Source organism: Drosophila arizonae, chromosome 3, assembly GCF_054131065.1.
Source record: "Drosophila arizonae isolate 15081-1271.41 chromosome 3, UAZ_ARI_1.0, whole genome shotgun sequence".
NCBI lineage: Eukaryota > Metazoa > Arthropoda > Insecta > Diptera > Drosophilidae > Drosophila > Drosophila arizonae.
This window is the reverse complement of record NC_142923.1, coordinates 33041823-33058414: the sequence shown is the minus strand read 5'-3', so window position 1 is coordinate 33058414 and position 16592 is coordinate 33041823. Positions and strand designations below refer to the sequence as shown.

The following is a 16592-nucleotide window of genomic DNA, read 5'->3' as shown; positions in this document are numbered from 1 at the left end:
TCTAATATGGGAACCGCCACTCACGTGTACCTTTTCTTCTCCAGTGTCGTCTCACCCCTTTTCTTTTGCCTCGTCGCCGTCAAACTTTGTTGCCAGTTGCCGTTTAATCTAATAAAAGTTGCCAATCCGTTCTCCAGTTTCTTTCCTTTTTATTTGAGATGCCGCTTAATCTAACCGCGTTTCACAATTCAATTTCGCGCTTAACCACTTGACTATTCGTTTCTCGACTCTCGCTCGCTCACCACTCGACTCCTGACTCCCGACTCATCGTTTCTTTTCTGCGCTCGCCCAAAGCGCTCGGCGTCGGCGACGCAACTCTCCGCTCACAACTCTCCACGCAGGGTTGCGCCGCCGATCGCCGATAAATTGTCAGCGCTTTGGGCGGCATTTTCAAATATCAATTCAATTCTCTGTGTACCAAATATCAACTTCTGCTTAACCTACTTGTTTAACTATTAATTATACATCTAAAAACTAATAATTATCAATTCAAAACCAATACTACTTACTTTACTAACTTAATTTCTACTTGCTAAATCTAAACCCTAACGACTACAAAACTAACCCTGATTAAGCCTACTTAATTTATTAATTCAACTCTACATCTTAGTGAATACAAAATAAACTAAACATTTCATCAATTCTGATACCAACTGAACATTTTATTAAACACTTCTTCAATTCTCTTACAAACTAGACATTTCATCGGCTCAAACTCAAAATAAACATTAAACATTTCCTCATTCTCTTATGATCGTGAGGCGGTAACTGGGGCGCCGCCTCACATAATATGGAAAGACTTCAGCACGTCCGGTACTGCCTCGATAGCGCAGCGTTGGATACGGTTTGCTCTTTGGAAATTTCTAATGATAATTATACAATTGCCATAAATTTATTGAAGCAGAGATATGATAACCGACGTTTCATCTTCCAGGCTCACATCGTGAAGATGTTAAGTCTCAAAAGGGTAGAAAATGGATTCATAACCAAGCTGCGTGAGCTGTCCGATAGCTTCAATGTCCATATGCGTGCGCTTAGTAGTCTGGGGACAACAGAGCCGATAGCCAGTGCCATGATTGCTCAGATACTGCTACAGAAGCTTGATGAGGCCTCACAAGCTAAATGGGAAGAGAAATTAGACAACTCAGAGATGGCTTTTCAGATACCCAGATATGAAGAAGTCTCCTCGTTTCTTGAGCTTCGTTGCCGTACTTTGGAATGGAAATTTGGAATCGAAATTTGCTCTTACAAACTATTCGTCAAGTAAGCCGATGAATTCTTGCAGTAAGGTTGCTACCAGCAGATCAGCATTTCTAATAACCGGCCACAGTACGCACAGTTGCAATTTTTGTAATGATCTTGAGCACACAATCTACAAATGCCCAAGATTCGCAAACTTGTCTCCTAGTCTTCGCCTGAATGAGGTCCGAAAGGCTGGCTTATGTTTGAATTGTCTCAAGGGAGGTCATCAGTCGCGACAATGTGGCTCGCGCAGTTGTCGAGTCTGTGGCGTCAAGCATCATACGCTTCTTCATCTCGGTCACTCCAGCACATCGCAGGCAGCAATTCCACCCCATCAACAATCTTCAACGTCAAGAGTACAGACCATCCCTCAGCCCTCAGCACCAGCCACTCTTATCCAAGGATCTGCACAGCGATGTTGTGTTCCTGGCTACCGCAGTGGTTCTGGCAAGGAATCGGTTTGGCGAGCTTGTTCCTTGTCGTGCACTTTTAGATTCAGGCTCTCAACTACATCTCATTACAGTCAGATTTGCGAATCTCCTGCAACTTAAGAGAACGAAATCGCTTGCATCTGTATGCGGCGTAGGCGACTCCAATATTGCCATGGATGGCAGCAGCATTTGCCTCACTCTTCAAGCTCATGCATCTGATTATACAACTAGCATAACGGCTATGGTAGCTACAAATATAACTAGCAGGCAGCCTAGTTCTAATGTGAATACGAGCAATTGGAGCATACCGCATATAGTGCTGGCAGATCCAGCTTTCCATAGGCCGCAACGAGTAGATCTGCTTATCGGAGCTAGTCTGTTTTATGATTTGCTCTGTGTGGGACAAATCAAGTTGATGCCTGGACTTCCATTGTTACAGAAGTAAAGTAAAGTTCAGCAAGGATGACTCAGACTGCGAAGCGCTTTTCGCGAGGCATTACAATCGATTGGCTAGTGGCCAATATACAGTACGCCTGCCTGTTAAGCTTAGTTGCGAGCTTCTTGGAGATTCTTATGGGCAAGCGCGACATCGGATTCTCAATTTGGAGAAGAAATTGAGTCGTTTGCCGCATATAAACTCTCAATACTTAGCATTTCTGAAAGAGTATCTTGAACTTGGTCACATGTCACGCGTTCCTCTAAATTCATTCCATCTATGCAGATAATTTCTTCCTCATCACTGCGTTCTGAAGGATGATAGCACAACTACCAAGCTTCGCGTCGTCTTTGATGGATCTGCATCTACAACAACTGGGCATTCGTTGAATGACATTCTAATGTCAGGTCCCGCCATTCAGCCAAAATTAGTCGACATATTATTGCGCTTCCGATCTTATCCAGTTGCACTCACCGGCGATATTTGCAGTTCTTTTTTGTTCTATAATAAATATTGTTTACAATATATATATATATTGACAGCATCACATACATACATATACCCGTGAACATAAGCAGTGTATATAGCGATTAGTTGCGTGATGTTACTTTGCCAATTCGCCAGACATTCTTTCGTACGGTCTGCAATACACTGCCGTAAAAGTAGTACACATGCGAAAACTTCTGCAAATGACAATCTAATAAAGAATCAGCTAATTTCTGAACTATTTCTATGGTTAGTGACTGCGTGTTTTATAGCTTCAATCTATAAGTGATTAAGTTTCAATGTACAGTCGGTGTTTGAACGCGTAAAAAAACTTCAAGCCAAGGTTGATTCAGATGCTCTTACCAATCACAGTGACAGCACTTTAAATGTTCTACTGGAGCATATCGACAAGCTAAGCCACTCCTTTAGCAAGGCCCATGAAAATCTAGAGGAGCTCGACTTTACTGAGATGTCCAGCGATTTGCGCACTGACTGTGATTATTTAATAATGATGCAGTCAACAATAATGTCCGAAGTTCAAAGTCCTACTGCTCAAGTACATCATAGTTCTACCGCTCCCAGAATGCAGTCCGCACCTGCGTTGCCGCCATTAAAGCTACCTACGTTTAGCGGTGGATATGCTAATTGGGCTGATTTCTACTCAATGTGTTCTACAATCATTGAAAGCCGGCCAGAAATCAGCAATTGTAAGGTAGTAAATTACGGATGCTGGGATAGACTCAGTCTACCCAGGGTGTACTCACAAGAAATTTATTTTTATGTAATAGTGAGACACCAGGGGGGTGGGAATATTTAACGTTATTGGTCGGGAAGTGGGAGAGGGGGGAAATCTAATATGGGAACCGCCACTCACGTGTACCTTTTCTTCTCCAGTGTCGTCTCACCCCTTTTCTTTTGCCTCGTCGCCGTCAAACTTTGCTCCAGTTGCCGTTTAATCTAATAAAAGTTGCCAATCCGTTCTCCAGTTTCTTTCCTTTTTATTTGAGATGCCGCTTAATCTAACCGCGTTTCACAATTCAATTTCGCGCTTAACCACTTGACTATTCGTTTCTCGACTCTCGCTCGCTCACCACTCGACTCCTGACTCCCGACTCATCGTTTCTTTTCTGCGCTCGCCCAAAGTGCTCGGCGTCGGCGACGCAACTCTCCGCTCACAACTCTCCACGCAGGGTTGCGCCGCCGATCGCCGATAAATTGTCAGCGCTTTGGGCGGCATTTTCAAATATCAATTCAATTCTCTGTGTACCAAATATCAACTTCTGCTTAACCTACTTGTTTAACTATTAATTATACATCTAAAAACTAATAATTATCAATTCAAAACCAATACTACTTACTTTACTAACTTAATTTCTACTTGCTAAATCTAAACCCTAACGACTACAAAACTAACCCTGATTAAGCCTACTTAATTTATTAATTTAACTCTACATCTTAGTGAATACAAAATAAACTAAACATTTCATCAATTCTGATACCAACTGAACATTTTATTAAACACTTCTTCAATTCTCTTACAAACTAGACATTTCATCGGCTCAAACTCAAAATAAACATTAAACATTTCTTCATTCTCTTATGATCGTGAGGCGGTAACTGGGGCGCCGCCTCACATAATATGGAAAGACTTCAGCACGTCCGGTACTGCCTCGATAGCGCAGCGTTGGATACGGTTTGCTCTTTGGAAATTTCTAATGATAATTATACAATTGCCATAAATTTATTGAAGCAGAGATATGATAACCGACGTTTCATCTTCCAGGCTCACATCGTGAAGATGTTAAGTCTCAAAAGGGTAGAAAATGGATTCATAACCAAGCTGCGTGAGCTGTCCGATAGCTTCAATGTCCATATGCGTGCGCTTAGTAGTCTGGGGACAACAGAGCCGATAGCCAGTGCCATGATTGCTCAGATACTGCTACAGAAGCTTGATGAGGCCTCACAAGCTAAATGGGAAGAGAAATTAGACAACTCAGAGATGGCTTTTCAGATACCCAGATATGAAGAAGTCTCCTCGTTTCTTGAGCTTCGTTGCCGTACTTTGGAATGGAAATTTGGAATCGAAATTTGCTCTTACAAACTATTCGTCAAGTAAGCCGATGAATTCTTGCAGTAAGGTTGCTACCAGCAGATCAGCATTTCTAATAACCGGCCACAGTATGCACAGTTGCAATTTTTGTAATGATCTTGAGCACACAATCTACAAATGCCCAAGATTCGCAAACTTGTCTCCTAGTCTTCGCCTGAATGAGGTCCGAAAGGCTGGCTTATGTTTGAATTGTCTCAAGGGAGGTCATCAGTCGCGACAATGTGGCTCGCGCAGTTGTCGAGTCTGTGGGGTCAAGCATCATACGCTTCTTCATCTCGGTCACTCCAGCACATCGCAGGCAGCAATTCCACCCCATCAACAATCTTCAACGTCAAGAGTACAGACCATCCCTCAGCCCTCAGCACCAGCCACTCTTATCCAAGGATCTGCACAGCGATGTTGTGTTCCTGGCTACTGGTTCTGGCAAGGAATCGGTTTGGCGAGCTTGTTCCTTGTCGTGCACTTTTAGATTCAGGCTCTCAACTACATCTCATTACAGTCAGATTTGCGAATCTCCTGCAACTTAAGAGAACGAAATCGCTTGCATCTGTATGCGGCGTAGGCGACTCCAATATTGCCATGGATGGCAGCAGCATTTGCCTCACTCTTCAAGCTCATGCATCTGATTATACAACTAGCATAACGGCTATGGTAGCTACAAATATAACTAGCAGGCAGCCTAGTTCTAATGTGAATACGAGCAATTGGAGCATACCGCATATAGTGCTGGCAGATCCAGCTTTCCATAGGCCGCAACGAGTAGATCTGCTTATCGGAGCTAGTCTGTTTTATGATTTGCTCTGTGTGGGACAAATCAAGTTGATGCCTGGACTTCCATTGTTACAGAAGTAAAGTAAAGCTCAGCAAGGATGACTCAGACTGCGAAGCGCTTTTCGCGAGGCATTACAATCGATTGGCTAGTGGCCAATATACAGTACGCCTGCCTGTTAAGCTTAGTTGCGAGCTTCTTGGAGATTCTTATGGGCAAGCGCGACATCGGTTTCTCAATTTGGAGAAGAAATTGAGTCGTTTGCCGCATATAAACTCTCAATACTTAGCATTTCTGAAAGAGTATCTTGAACTTGGTCACATGTCACGCGTTCCTCTAAATTCATTCCATCTATGCAGATAATTTCTTCCTCATCACTGCGTTCTGAAGGATGATAGCACAACTACCAAGCTTCGCGTCGTCTTTGATGGATCTGCATCTACAACAACTGGGCATTCGTTGAATGACATTCTAATGTCAGGTCCCGCCATTCAGCCAAAATTAGTCGACATATTATTGCGCTTCCGATCTTATCCAGTTGCACTCACCGGCGATATTTGCAAAATGTATCGTTGCGTGAAAGTACCTGAGCCGGACAGCTATCTACAATGCATTTTATGGAGGAATTCGCCAGATGATGAGTTGGAAGTTTTCAAGCTTGATACGGTAACATATGCGCGCCATGCATCAGCTTGCCGTAGATGAAAGGAACGCATTCCCAGTCGGGTCCGACGTACTGCTTCGCGATTTCTATGTTGATGATTTGATTAGTGGAGGAAATTCAGTCAAAGAAGCAAGACTTGTTATGCAAGAGACAGCTGGAATCTTGGCATGTGGGAAGTTTAAATTGAGGAAGTGGTGTTCAAGCCATCCCATGGTAATGGACCGCGTAACAGACTGCGACAAGGAATCGCTCATTAGGTTCAATGATGGCAGCGACATTACAAAGACACTTGGCCTTGCATGGGATCCGGCATCTGATCAACTTCTTTTCTCATATCTAGCCCTGAATTCAGCCTCTAAGCCCTCCAGGCGCTCTGTTCTCTCGTCTATTGCTCGGTTTTAAGATCCCCTCGGCCTGGTCGGCCCAGTAATAACGAAGTCTAAAATTTTCTTGCAACAACTCTGGAGGCATAAACTTGATTGGGACGAGAGTCTCCCGTCTGCATGTCACACTGCATGGCTAGATATTTGCAGCAACTTTGGCAATGGTCTTAGTAGTGCATTTCTCTGGCTATCATTAATACCAGGATCGAAGGTTGAGGTCCATGGATTCTGCGATGCCAGCATCGAGGCATACGGGGCTTGCATTTATATTGTATCCAGAGGTCAGCATACCATCAGCAGGTTACTTTGCTCTAAGTCTCGAGTTGCGCCTCTAAAAACGCTCACGGTTTTTAAGCTGGAACTATGCGGGGCAGAGTTGCTTGCGCGTCTAATGGATGAAGCATCGCCTCGATACAAGATCTCACATCAGCAATGGAATGGCACTATATACCTACAACACTGAATCCTGCGGATATATTATCTCGGGGTGAATTGCCCTCGGATTTAAATGCATCATTACATTGGTTCAACGGCCCAGGTTTCCTCTGTAAGCCCAGATCTCAGTGGCCAGTCTCAGCACTTCCAGAAAGAACTTCAATTGAGCGTCGAAGAACTGTGCGTACGTTTGCATACGTATCAAAGTTTATTAAAAAAAGTCATGGTCCAGGAGTAACCCCAGCAGACATCCGGAACGGCACGCATATACTGTTAAGAATGATTCAACGAATCACATCTCTCAGACGACATAAATGCTCTTCGAAATAAAGGAATGGTTCCGTCATCCAGCAGTGTAGCCTCGCTGTCACCGTTCCTTGATGAAATTGGGCTGCTACGTGTCGATGGTCGTCTCAAAAACTCAACTTTAAACTTCGATAGTCGCCATCCAATTATTTTGCCCAAAGTTCATCCAGTAACTAGAGCCATCATAATGCATTTCCATCAGCGAAACTTGCACGCTGGTCCCCGAGCAGTGCTAGCGTTGGTTCGTTCCCAATATTGGCCAATTGGAGGTAGAAAAACTGTAGCCAGTGTAATTCAGAGATGCGTAGTTTGCTTTCGTGCAAGGCCTCGACTCGTTGAACACATAATGGCAGATCTACCCAAGGATCGAGTCGACGGCTATCGGGTCTTTGGAGTGACTGGAGTCGACTTTTGCGGATCCTTCTTTTACAAGCCTGAGTCACGAAACAAGGCGCCTGTGAAATGCTACGTTTGTGTGTTTATTTGTTTTGCTACGAAGGCTATTTGGTTGGAGTTAGTCAAGGATTTAACTACCGCGGCATTTTTGTGAAGCGTCTATTTCTGTCAGACACCCACCAGAAGGCTGTGAAGGATTTCTGTTTGGCAGACTCAATCGAATGGCATTTCATCCCTCCACGATCGCCTCACTTTAGTGGCTTGTGGGAGGCTGCAGTGAACACAGCGAAGAATCATTTTTACCGATGGGTTGGGTCCTTCGTCCTAACTTACGATGAGCTTCGCACACTGGTTTGCAACATCGCTGCTGTCGTTAATTCACGCCCTTTAGTTTCGATTTCAGAGCACCCATCAGACATAGATGTGTTGACTCCTGCGCATTTCCTCTCCTTCGTCCTTCAGTGAGCTTGGATGCTTGGCAGCGCGTGAGCTATCTCCAGCAGGTGTTCTGGACTCGTTGGCGGGACGAATATCTCAACTTGTTACAACAGCGAGCGAAATGGAGAACCTCCAAACCTGGCTTGGCTGTTGGCAACATAGTTCTTGTGAAGGATGAGAATCTACCTTCACTTAAGTGGCCACTAGCCAGAATAATCGAACTTATCCCTGGAAGTGATGGCGTTGCACGGGTAGCCCTACTAAAAACTGAAGCTGGCGAGATTAGAAGAGCTACAAATAAGCTGTGCTTGCTGCCCCTTAAGGATTCTGTTGAGGACTAAGTCTTCAACGGGAGGAGAGTGTCGGGCTCAGCAATCATTGCTTCAATGTAATTAAGAGCGGCAATTCATAAAAATATTTTGTAACGGAGATCACGCTCTCCCTTTTGCGTTGTCTCTTTCACCCACGCACCGGCTCAGCTTAATCCGCCGGCTCGCGTACATTGTAGTTAGTATGCAATTAACTCTTGTTTAGAGCAGATGCAGTGTTAGATTGACTATTACAAACATAGTAGCGGACAGCACGACAGCCTAGTCGCTTGCTCGCGTCTATCACATAAACTCTGTAAACTCTAATAATCGCTAATAAACTAATCATTAAATAAATTCAATCGTTTAATAATTTAAAGCTATTCGAAAAATCTCGATAGTTCAACATAAATAAATAATTAAAATGTTGTTAATTATACCCTGAACCCATTTTCAATGGGAAATCAGGGTATAATGGTTTTGTTGAAATGAATGTTACAGGCAGAAGGAGGCGTGGCAGACCCCACAAAGTATATATATTCTTGATCAGGGCGACGAGCTGAGTTGATTTGGCCCTGTCCGTCTGTCTGTCCGTCTGTCCGTCTGTCCGTCCGTCCGTCTGTCCGTCTGTCCGTATGTATGAACGCGTCGATTTCAGAAGATATAAGAGCTAGAGACTTCAAATTTTTTTTAAAATGTCCGTAATTACAGCGCGCATATCAAGTTTATCATTAAAAATCGATAACTCAACCCGATATTTTTTTATCGATAAAAAACCTTATCGAAACCCAGTTATAAAATTATATCTTCTACACCTTTATTGCTAGAGTCTCCAAATTTTTAATGTATGCTTATATGCAATTTATACAATTTCGGTTTTTGTTAAAATTTACCCCCCACCCATAAATTCACCCCCTCACCCTCACTTTTGTAAAAAGCGTATTTCAAATACTTGTGCTTTGGCAATTACATGCATATCCATGTTATAATCATAATCTAAAAGTTTCATGAAGATCGTACGTTTACAACAAAAGTTATTAAACAATTAAGTTCTCATAGTAAGCGCACACTCAGCCCATGCGTGTTTATGCTTGTGTGTGTATATGTATGTAATTGTTTGTGTATGTGTGTGTATGTGTGTGTGTATGTGTGTGTGTATGTGTGTGTATGTATGCCTGTGTGTGCGTGCGTGCGTGCGTGCGTGTGTGTGTGTGTGTGTGTGTGTGCGTGTTTCTTGTGTAAGCTGAAAGACTCGGAAAATTATTGAAATAGCTATTACTCCAAGGGTTCAGGGGATCTCGTAGTCGAGTAGTCTCGACTAGAGCTTTCTTACTTGTTTTCATTCATTTCGTTCATGACGCACAAAGCAAAGCAAAAACTGTGGAAGCTGTCTGCTGTGCTGTTCGGCAGTCGACAGTTTTTGCTCTAGCTGCGACTGCGACTGTCGCCAGTGAACGCAGTTCGAAGCGCTGCGCTGCTGATCAAGAAATGTTTTTGCTTTTGCTGCGACTGCGACTGTCGAAATTGGTCGCAGCAACAGTTCTAGCAATAACAGAACTGCGAAAACTGTTGGCTGCAGAAGCACAGCACAGACAAAATTTTACGACTGTTGCTGCTGTGACTGTCAGCTTTTCAAACACTGGTTATTATAATATATTAATTATGTTTTAATTGTGTTGCTACTCTGGTTGTACATTCATATGGATATATGTATGTACATATGTTTACTACTTTTTATACCCTGAACCCATTTTCAATGGGAAATCAGTAAGAAAGCTCTAGTCGAGACTGCTCGACTACGAGATCCCCTGAACCCTTGGAGTAATAGCTATTTCAATAATTTTTCGCGTCTTTCAGCTTACACAAGAATCACGCATACACACACACATATACATATAAACATTTACACACACATACAACAGTGTGCCCTTATTATGAGAACTCAATTGTTTAATAACTTTTTTTGTGTATATACGATCTTCATGAAATTTTCAGATTATGATTATAACATGGATATGCATGTATTTGCCAAAGCACAAGAATTAGAAATACGCCTTTTACAAATGTGATGGTGAGGGGGTGAATATAGAGGTGGAGGGTAAATTTTAACAAAAAACCGAAATTATATAAATTGCATTTAAGCATGCGTTAAAAATTTGGAGACTCTAGCAATAAAGGTGTAGAAGATATAATTTTATTTTAATGATAAACTCGATATTCGCGCTATAATTAAGAACATTTTACAAAAAATTTGAAGTCTCTAGCTCTTATATCTTCTGAAATCGACGCGTTCATACATACGGACAGACGGACAGACAGACGGACAGGGACAAATCAACAACGGTATTAAAAGAAGTTGCAATATAAGTTAATAAAAAAGAATAAGAAATAATAAAAAGAAAAGAGTAAGGGAAGAGCCAAAAATAGAAAATAAGAATAGAATTGAGAAATCACTAACTCATCATTAGCAGCAAAAACGTATGCCAATGGCTATGCCTGGGCATTGTGAGTGATTTACTTAAGATAAGCTGATAGTAAACTTTTTATTTTAGGAAGAGAGAGCTCTAAGGAAAAAACGTGATAATATTTATTAAAATTAACACAAAGAACATGAAACGCACTGTGCAAAGAATAATCCCTAGTGCACACAGGTAAATGAAGCGGACGATAGTGTCTAGTTGCTCGGGACGGAACCGAAAAATTTAGACGACCCAACAAAGAGGACGAATCAATATCACCACTAATCAATTTATGCAAAAAAACAATTCCTAAAACTGTTCTGCGATTGGTTAGCGATGGAAGATCAATTAGCTGGAGCCTACTATGATAAGACGGTAATCGTAAATTACTGTCCCATCTAAGGTCTCTTAAGGCAATGAGAAGAAACTGTTTTCGGACCGATTCGATACGATCCTGATACAGTTTATGCTGCGGAGACCATACATCAGAGCAATACTCTAAGATAGGACGCACAATCGAAGTAAATAAGCGCTTGGTGGTAAAAGGATCTTTAAATTCCTTAGACCAACGTTTAATAAAGCCAAGCACACTTTTTTTTAGGCTTCATTAATGATGGTAGAAATATGAAGATTAAAGTTAAGTTTACAGTCAAAGAACACACCAAGATCTTTGACTGTAAAGATGCGTCGTAAGGAAATATTGCTAATTTTATAATCAACAATTAGAGGAACGGTACGACTGAAGGTCATTGTCATACACTTTGAGCAATTTAAGTCCAGCTGGTTTGTCACACACCACAGTTGAAATGCATATAGGTCATCTTGAAGGTGATGATGTCCATTTGCCCTGGAGTATGGAAGGCAAAGTTTTACATCATCAGCATACATAAATATAGTGGAATACGAGATACAACTATGAAGGTCATTTATAACAAGTAAGAAAGCTCTAGTCGAGACTGCTCGACTACGAGATCCCCTGAACCCTTGGAGCAATAGATATTTCAATAATTTTTCGCGTCTTTGAGCTTACATAAGAAACACGACACGAACTGCGAACTGCGACACACACACACACACATGCATACACACACAAACGCATACACACACACACATACACACACACACATACACAAACAATTACATACATATACACACACACGCATAAACACGCATGGGCGGCAGTGAGCGCTTACTATGAGAACTTAATTGCTTAATAACTTTTTTTGTGGACGTACGATCTTCATGAAAATTTCAGATTATGATTATAACATCAATATGCATTTAATTGCCAAAGCACAAGTCTCTAGTATTTGAAATACGCTTTTTACAAAAGTGAGGGTGAGGGGGTGAATTTAAGGGTGGGGGTAAATTTTAACAAAAACCGAAATTGTATAAATTGCATATAAGCATACATTAAAAATTTGGAGACTCTAAAGGTATAGAAGATATAATTTTATAACTGGTTTTCGATAAGGTTTTTTATCGATAAAAAAACGATTGGGATGAGTTATCGATTTTTAATGATAAACTTGATATGCGCGCTGTAATTACGGACATTTTAAAAAAAATTTGAAGTCTCTAGCTCTTATATCTTCTGAAATCGACGCGTTCATACATACGGACAGACGGACAGACGGACGGACGGACAGACGGACAGACAGACGGACAGGGCCAAATCAACTCAGCTCGTCGCCCTGATCAAGAATATATATACTTTGTGGGGTCTGCCACGCCTCCTTCTGCCTGTTACATACATTTCAACAAAACCATTATACCCTGATTTCCCATTGAAAATGGGTTCAGGGTATAAAAAGGGAAAAGAGCAATGGGCCCAAATGGCTACCCTGAGGTACACCAGACGAAACAAAGATAAGTTTAGACATAGCTGTTCTCAGCAAGACTCTTTGGGTTCTACCCGTTAAATAGGATGAAATCCAAGAAACAAGACTGGGTGAAAATCCTAAGCGTACAAGCCTAAGAATTAGTATACGATGATGTACTGAGTCAAATGCTTTACTGAAGTCAGTATAAATAAGTAAGAAAGCTCTAGTCGAGACTACTCGACTACGAGATCCCCTGAACCCTTGGAGTAATAGCTATTTCAATAATTTTTCGCGTCTTTCAGCTTACACAAGAAACACGCACACACACACACACACACACACACACACACATACACAAACAATTACATACATATACACACACAAGCATAAACACGCATGGGCGGCAGTGAGCGCTTACTATGAGAACTTAATTGCTTAATAACTTTTTTGTGGACGTACGATCTTTATGAAACTTTCAAATTATGATTATAACATGGATATGCACAAGTCTCTAGTATTTGAAATACGCTTTTTACAAATGTGAGGGTGAGGGGGTGAATATAGAGGTGGAGGGTAAATTTTAACAAAAACCGAAATTGTATAAATTGCATATAAGCATACATTAAAAATTTGGAGACTCTAGCAATAAAGGTGTAGAAGATATAATTTTATAATTGGTTTTCGATAAGGTTTTTTTCGATAAAAAAAAGATCGGGATGAGTTATCGATTTTTAATGATAAACTTGATTTGCGCGCTGTAGTTACGGACATTTTATACATGTGAAGTGTCTAGCTCTTATATCTTCTGAAATCGATGCGTTCATACATACGGACAGACGGACAGACAGACGGACAGGGCCAAATCAACTCAGCTCGTCGCCCTGATCAAGAATATATATACTTTGTGGTCTGCCACGCCTCCTTCTGCCTGTTACATACATTTCATTACGTAAGTTATTAAGCAATTAAGTTCTTATAGTAAGCGCTCTCTGCCGCCCATGCGTGTTTATGCTTGTGTGTATATGTATGTAAATGTTTGTGTATGTGTGTGCGTGCGTGTGTGTGTGTATGCGTGTTTCTTGTGTAAGCTGAAAGACGCGAAAAATTATTGAAATAGCTATTACTTCAAGGGTTCAGGGGATCTCGTAGTCGAGTAGTCTCGACTAGAGCTTTCTTACTTGTTTATATGTATAAGGGAATGATGAAAGATTCTTTCCAAATTGAAGGGAACACAGAAATATCCAAGGACAAGTTAAACAATTTTAGTAATTGTGACTGAAGAGAAACACTGCACTCTTTAATCACACAACTAGGAATATTATCGGCACCAAGAGAGAAAGATGATTTCAATGTCCTAATGGCTGCAGACAGAGAGGATGCAGTAACTTTGGGAGTATTTAAAGATCCATATTCAGGAAGTGAATATGGATATGAGTTGCTGTAGAGATTAGCAGAAGAATAAGTGGATTGAAAAAAATCTGCAAATAGATCAGAGGAATCCTGGTCATTGCAAGTTTTTTCACCTCCAAGGACAAATAAGGACGGCAAACCAGAAGATTTACGCTTCGCGTTTACAAATGAAAACAAGTAAGAACGTTGCAGTCGGGCGTAACCGACTGCGGAATACTCATTCACATCCCATCAACAATTTAGTAGTTAAGTTTCGTTCTAATACTGTAGAATATACAGGTTTTTCCGATTTGCCACGCCCCAACTGGGCGTAGACACCTCATTTTTGGTCAGTTTTTAGAAAGAGATAACGTTACCCTAACTGCAAAGTTTGAATGCTTACCCTAAAAAAATGTGAAAATTACAGGGTATTTTTCGATATGCCACGCCCCTAAAGAGGCGTAAAAATTATTTTTGGGGAATCGATAGAGGAGGCTACCAGTAACTCAAATATCCAAATTTGAAGCTTCTAGCTATTATACTTTAGGAGATATAAACTTTTGCGGTTTGCCACGCCCCCTGTGGGCGGACATATATCCGACAAAACTTTTTGGTCTTGGGTGATCAGTCCGAGTATATATACAAAATTTGAGGTCTCTGCCATCAATAGTGTCCAAAATATAGGAGAATTTAAAAAATCACTATATCTTCAGGTCCGATTTGCCACGCCCCCAACGGGCGTAGACTTATAATTTATCTTCAGACTTTATGGAATCATACCATTAGCTGACGTGCAAAATTTCAGCATTCTAGGTTTACAACTTTAGGAGATACAGTTTTATCCGATTTGCCACGCCCCCAATGGGCGTAGATATATCCGCCATAGCTCGTGATCTTGGGTGGTCAACGCGGACCTACATACCAAGTTTCAGCTTTCTAGCTCTTCAACAAACATGATTTCTGGTATATCGGAAAATGCATTTTCCGATTTGCCACGCCCCTAGTGGGCGGATCGGGAAAATTTTAACACTTTATAAATCGGAGATATACACGAGTATGTGTTCCAAATTTCAAGTCTCTAGCTTCAATAGCGCCGAAATAGATTGCGTTCATACGGACAGACGGACAGACGGACGGACGGACAGACGGACAGACGGACGGACAGCAAGACGGACATTGCACAAAACCAATATACTGATTCACTTTCGTGAATGAGTATAAAAATTGTTTGGGATCTCGAGTAAACTGACGTTTGCAACGTGTAAGATAATTCTCATAACAGCTAGAATTGAAAAGATTGAAGTTTGACTTTGCAACGGAATATTTGGACCAGTCAACACTTGAACCAGACTTTTTGTAATTTTTAAAACATTTAGTTTTAATGTTTCTTAAGTTTGAATGAGTTTTGGTGAACCAAGGTGGCTTATTTGAAACTGGCGAAATACGGCGGAGAGGGACACAAATATCCAGAATAGAGTTCAAGGTAGAATACAAAAACGATGCTGCTAAATTAATATCAACCGACTCATATAAAATAGACCAGTCTGTTGAAATAATTAATTCGTTAAGCAAAACGAAATTGCATTTACGATAACAGCGACTAAGTTTGGAAGGAATTGGAGTAGTAGAGGGACAGATAATAAAACCTCTAAAGTGGAGTGATATATATCCTCAGGTAAGAAGAAAGGAGTTGATCTCGCGACATTACTGAGCGAATCATGATTAACAAACACAAGTAGTATGTATGTAAATATATGCAGCGGGAGTTTTGTATGTACGTATATTGCAGTGAAATCGCATGTACAATCGGACTATTATGAGTGCGTGGTTGAATTGCGACAAGACACAAAGAATATTGTGTATTATGTCTTAGCAAAACGAAAAGAATAGGAAATATATGTATGTGCATATGTATGTGAATATGCAACGGACTTGAAGGCTTAAAGGTTAATGCATACATACATATATGTATGTATGTATCGTTATGGACTGCACGTATCTGAATACACTTGCTCGCAGAACTCTGCGTACACTGGCAAACAAACCCCTATTTCTAAGTTTACATGTATATTGTATTTAATATAGAAGACTTACGGCAATACTTCTTTTTGTATAACAATTTTCATTTTTAATTTATTAACATAATTATGTTTTCACTTTATTATTAAAACTAATCCTAATATTAAAAAAAATTATAAACAAAACCCATTACCAAAAAATGACACCTCAAAAGTCTGTGTACATTTTAAGTTTGCTGCGAACAGCGCTGGAATTTGTTAGTTTTTAGTATCTTGTAGGATACCCTTTTTTTTTTAACACCTCAGCCAGACGGCGAGGCATTGACTCAACCAGCTTTTTAGTGTCCTCTGCAGTTATTTTGCCCCATTCTTCCATCATGACCTCCTTCAGCATGTTCTTAGACCTTATGGTGTGCTGCCGAATCCTACGCTCGAGTAAGTCCCATAGATGCTCAATGTTGGAGTGGTGGCGTCGCCGATAAGTAAAAAGACCGGGTGG

General features: G+C 41.0%; 1 long non-coding RNA gene across 2 annotated transcripts; it reads right to left on the bottom strand.

Moving 5' to 3' along the window:
• Positions 1–1359: 1359 nt before the first annotated feature.
• LOC149270124 (uncharacterized) lies at positions 1360–9122 on the bottom strand. Of its 2 annotated transcripts, XR_016268932.1 has the most exons (3): positions 3476–9122; positions 2666–2792; positions 1360–2610 (listed from the first exon to the last, which is right to left on the bottom strand). It is a non-coding gene; the product is annotated as an uncharacterized LOC149270124 (long non-coding RNA). The 2 variants fall into 2 exon arrangements; XR_016268931.1 differs by having other exon boundaries at positions 2666–9122.
• Positions 9123–16592: the final 7470 nt, after the last annotated feature.